We start from the raw sequence: 5,892 nt of genomic DNA on the forward strand, positions 1-5,892 counted from the left end.
CGGAAAAATAGGATTTTTGGTGAAATTTCCTTACACAGTTGATCTTCCGAAATATTGCATCCTGACGGTGCTTTTTCTAGCAGAATCCTGGCTCCGGTGCGCGATCTCCAAATAATCATGAAACATGCAAAATAGATGAAATAACATAAGTATTGTGTCCCAATATGAAATATATCAATGAATAACAGCAAATTATGATATAAAATAGTGATGCAAATTGGACGTATCAATGCGCCGGAGGAGGACGCTCGCTCGGGCGGGGCCTCACGGCGGAGACGGGGGCGGCTGGGGGTGGGGCGGAGACGAGGAGGGGGCGGTGGTGGCCGGAAAGCGCTCGGGTCGAGAAGAAGGAGGATTGAGGAAGGAGCCTCGAATGTGCTGGACTTGATCGCGTTTACAATTTGGAGGCAGGGGTGTGTTTATTAAACAGACACGGGGGTGCGAATGTGCGATCGTGGTCTGACTTGGGCCGAAGGAGGTGGTGGTGGCCAGCCAAGGGGCTTGCCCGTGTATTGTCTGTTTCTTGACCCACTTGGCTCTGGCTGGTCGTAGTTTCTTAACGCTTGCTCATTTATCATTTCTGTTTTTGAATTGTTCTGCTGGTTTGTACTTGTTTTCAAAATACAATTTTTGGAACAAATTCAAAATATAAACAAAAATAAAAACCTTAAATTCAATTTCCGACAAAAATTCGAAATTCGAAAAAATTAAAAATTTGAAAAAAATTAAAATCCAAAGAAATTTGAATGTTTTCAGAACATTTTTTAATCCAAATAGTGTTTAGTATGAACATTTTGAAAATCTAGACAATTTTTTAAAATGTTTTTTCCAAAATTTCTACTTTTAAAAAATCTAAACATTAAAAAAACAAAAAAGCCGGAAAAAACGAAAGAAACAGATGCCCGACCAAACTGAACAAAATCGGACCACACCAGAGAAAAAACCGTACGCACGGAAACAGTAAAGCCCCTATTGCGCCTAGCCCAAGCGCTCGCGACGATGCGCCGGAGGAGGACGCTCGCTCGGGCGGGGCCTCACGGCGGAGACGGGGGCGGCTGGGGGTGGGGCGGAGACGAGGAGGGGGCGGTGGTGGCCGGAAAGCGCTCGGGTCGAGAAGAAGGAGGATTGAGGAAGGAGCCTCGGATGTGCTGGACTTGATCGCGTTTACAATTTGGAGGCAGGGGTGTGTTTATTAAACAGACACGGGGGTGCGAATGTGCGATCGTGGTCTGACTTGGGCCGAAGGAGGTGGTGGTGGCCAGCCAAGGGGCTTGCCCGTGTATTGTCTGTTTCTTGACCCACTTGGCTCTGGCTGGTCGTAGTTTCTTGACGCTTGCTCATTTATCATTTCTGTTTTTGAATTGTTCTGCTGGTTTGTACTGTTTCCAAAATACAATTTTTGGAACAAATTCAAAATATAAACAAAAATAAAAACCTTAAATTCAATTTCCGACAAAAATTTGAAATTCGAAAAAATTAAAAATTTGAAAAAAATTAAAATCCAAAGAAATTTGAATGTTTTCAGAACATTTTTTAATCCAAATAGTGTTTAGTATGAACATTTTGAAAATCTAGACAATTTTTTAAAATGTTTTTTCCAAAATTTCTACTTTTAAAAAATCTAAACATTAAAAAAAAAGCCGGAAAAAACGAAAGAAACAGATGCCCGACCAAACTGAACAAAATCGGACCACACCAGAGAAAAAACCGTACGCACGGAAACAGTAAAGCCCCTATTGCGCCTAGCCCAAGCGCTCGCGACGATGCGCCGGAGGAGGACGCTCGCCCGGGCGGGGCCTCACGGCGGAGACGGGGGCGGCTGGGGGTGGGGCGGAGACGAGGAGGGGCGGTGGTGGCCGGAAAGCGCTCGGGTCGAGAAGAAGGAGGATTGAGGAAGGAGCCTCGGATGTGCCTGGACTTGATCGCGTTTACAATTTGGAGGCAGGGGTGTGTTTATTAAACGAGACACGGGGTGCGAATGTGCGATCGTGGTCTGACTTGGGCCGAAGGAGGTGGTGGTGGCCAGCCAAGGGGCTTGCCCGTGTATTGTCTCGTTTCTTGACACACTTGGCTCTGGCTGGTCGTAGTTTCTTGACGCTTGCTCATTTATCATTTCTGTTTTTGAATTGTTCTGCTGGTTTGTACTGTTTCCAAAATACAATTTTTGGAACAAATTCAAAATATAAACAAAAATAAAAACCTTAAATTCAATTTCCGACAAAAATTCGAAATTCGAAAAAATTAAAAATTTGAAAAAAATTAAAATCCAAAGAAATTTGAATGTTTTCAGAACATTTTTTAATCCAAATAGTGTTTACTATGAACATTTTGAATATCTAGACAATTTTTTAAAATGTTTTTTCCAAAATTTCTACTTTTAAAAAATCTAAACATTAAAAAAACAAAAAAGCCGGAAAAAACGAAAGAAACAGATGCCCGACCAAACTGAACAAAATCGGACCACACCAGAGAAAAAACAGTACGCACGGAAACAGTAAAGCCCCTATTGCGCCTAGCCCAAGCGCTCGCGACGATGTGTGGGGATGGGCCGGTTCAAGGCCATTAGTTACCAACAAAGAATGGGAAGGCTGACAGTAGAGGAGCTGTTGGCGGCGTGGCGAGCGACGGTCAAGACGATGGAGCAAGAGGAACTAGGCGGTATCGCGTAGCTCAAGCTGGCGCCATGGAGCGGTAGGGTGGCAGCGGGAGGAAGGATATCGCGAGAGGGGGGAGGTTGGGCTTGCGCGGGAATCGAGAGGTATCGGGACACAAATATAAACATATGAAAGTATAACCTTTGAATTATTTGTGATTTTTAAATGCAACCATTTTCGAAAATTTGGGAACGTTTTTTATTTTTAACATGTCAAAAGAATATTACTCCCTCCTATCCATATTAAGTGTTGTGTTTTTAGGATCAGAGGAAGTATTATTTTCATTTTATATAAAATATGAAAATGGGAAAAAAGATTTATAAACGCTAGAATAAAATTGCAAAACAAAGTTTGCAAATATTTTTTAGCGTTTAGCAATAGCATCCCACAAACATACAATGCGATAATAACATGATGTCATGGGTTGAAAAAATAATATAACAACTAAGTCTAATGAGGGTGTTATCCTAATCCAACGCTAACATCGTGCCAACAAAAACTTATTTTGCATGTATTTGCGATGTTATTTCCTTTCATGTTGAACATTTCTTGATTGGTGAGGTTCAATGACTTTTGTCATGTGTGTTGGCCAAGCTCGTCGTCTTTGGATTGATCACAGTCGGTGACATACACAGCGGCACACCATCAGTGCGCACAACGATGTATTATCATTAGTGTCGGCGATGGTGGTGGAACTTCAGCCATTCTGATTGTGTTGAACGTGCAATTTTTTCCCAGTGCAACGCACGGGTACTTTTCCTAGTAAGACTAATATCTCCAATTATACGTCTTACCCCATTTTTCGATAGCTGGGACCCAGTGTTAGGTCTACGTGGCACGCTCAGTGTTCCTAATGTTAAAATTGGCGAACGTTAAACACTACTATTTTCTTATCATTTTTTCCCTTTTTTTTTTCTTTTCCTTGTAGCCCGTTCGGAACACGGCCAAAATCAGCAGGTCTCTAGCCAAATCCTCTTGACCACCGCCCTCTTCTCCATGTCAATCGCTCGAGCTCCTCCTCCTTGGCTGAGCCGAGCTCCTTCCTTCCTCCATGCCTGAGATTCCCTTCCCTCGGGTAGCCATGGTCGGTGGCAAGCTCATCGCGTCTCTGTGTTCTTGGCAAGACGGTGTGGTACAAGGAGGAGGAAGGGAGCATTGGACTCATGTGGGCGCTGCCGTATGAGTTGGGCATGCTGCTCTGCTAGGATTGCCTGTAGCCGGAGGGGAGAACGAGGTGGATGCCGCCACGGTGCAGGGCCTCGAGTGCGAGGTGCTCCTAGCCGCCAACAAATTGGGTGGCCTTTTGATCGACGATCACACAAGCAGCATGTATACATACATCCTCGACGACGCTGATAACGGGGACATGTTGTTCGGGAAGCTCGCGGCGGAGGACGAGCACAAGCCAACGACCAAGGGTAGGCAGGTGGCACCAAAGGCTTCCGGAGTGTCGGATAGTTAGCTAGAAAACGGTTTAGCCTGACTAAACTCACACATATTTCAGTGCTACATGTTATGTTATACACTTATTCCAAAAGCGGTTGTTTGTTTTACGCCCAATCCTAAGGTGGTGGTTATGTGACATTGCGCTCCAAATGTGGTGGTTATTTGTCGCTTCTCAACAACAAAGCTAGTTGATCCAACAAAGCTAGTTGATCTTTTGTAGATTCAAGACACCTACTTTTACACCGACAACTCCGTGTTAGCCTTGGGGGCAATATCTCCAATTGTATTCAAACCTCCAGGACACCACTGGGAGAACAAGTCTCATCTTGCAGAAATTTAGTGTTGAAAATTTGGCACCTGGCAATGGCTCATAGCCCAATACAATATTATGAAATTTTCATAGGGCCCATTCTAGCATTGCTGCACTAGATGACACTAAAGTTTAGTCCTACATTGCTAGTTGTGAGAGAGTTAGAGTGGTTTATAAGGTGAGCTTTTCTACTCTCACTAAGGTGTGAGAAGAGAAGAAGCCTTCACACACTCGTCATGCACGGTTGCCCGCCTCACCACGTCTCGCTGATAACCCCCAAGTGCAAGGGATCACCGCAGTACAATTCAATAAGTATTTGAGTATCGAACCCACGAGAAGCTGAAGGTAAACAATCTATTCTCTAAAGTACTATAACCCACTTATACGACCATCTATGCAAAGCTAGAAGATATGGTGTGTGTGTAAAGATTTTTACTAAGAAACTACAAGTGCTAAAAATAAAATAAAAAAAGTAAAACTAATGCAAGAATAAGCAAAGTGCAATAAAGTAAAATACAATGAGATGAAGTGAAGTGAAATGGAGTAACTCAAGAGATCAAGTGTTCAAAAAAATTGCTATTTCATTTGTGTGTTGTCATAATTAGTGAAGCTCATCATAGTCTTTTTAGTGCTTCTTCTAGGGAGGAGCTAGGTGTAGGTATATACATGTGCAAGTACACCCCTAGTGATTAATCCTAAGGCCATTTTCATGAGCAAACAAAGAAAATATTAAGACATTCTAATAATGTCCAACCGATGTAAGTTTAAAGGTCCCCAATATTAGTCCCCCCCGTTAACATGCATCTAAGAATCGGGACCGGGTTTCTGCCGCTCCCACTTTCTCACATTCTGTCAACATGCAACGGTGATAACCTTATGCATCCCCTTGACATATGTGTGCACTCATATATTAATACATAAGACCATCATAGAAGATAATAAATACTTGTATGCAACCGACAACAGACTATATAACAATCGCCATGAACAATTGCCATGAACAATTCAAACTATATAACTCTACATTGGAACCGACAAACTATAAATCCTGATACTGACACTGGCACTCTTATAATTTCCTCAATTTTGTCAGAAAGAAGTAGCCGTTGTAGTGACCTAATATACAAACATATACAATATGAACCAACACAGATCAATAGATTCGGCTCAAACACAAAACACTGAGCAAAATAATTGCCTGGACACTGTACCACACAACATGTGACACATGGTACGGTGAGGCCAGCTTGCATAATTACAATTGCGAGATAGCTGGTTAACTACAGAATGACAAGATAAAACTAACAGATCACACATACCGACTAACTGAATCTTGTTGGGTAGAATTAATTACATCTCCCATGATCTCGACCATGACTGTATTTTTTTTTCCATGAAAGGAGCATCACACAACAGTGTTGCCAAGGCACTGTTCAATTCTTATGAGAGGATGAAATCATCTCATCTTGCATACCGGTCACT

Source organism: Lolium rigidum, chromosome 2 (genome assembly GCF_022539505.1).
Source record: "Lolium rigidum isolate FL_2022 chromosome 2, APGP_CSIRO_Lrig_0.1, whole genome shotgun sequence".
NCBI lineage: Eukaryota > Viridiplantae > Streptophyta > Magnoliopsida > Poales > Poaceae > Lolium > Lolium rigidum.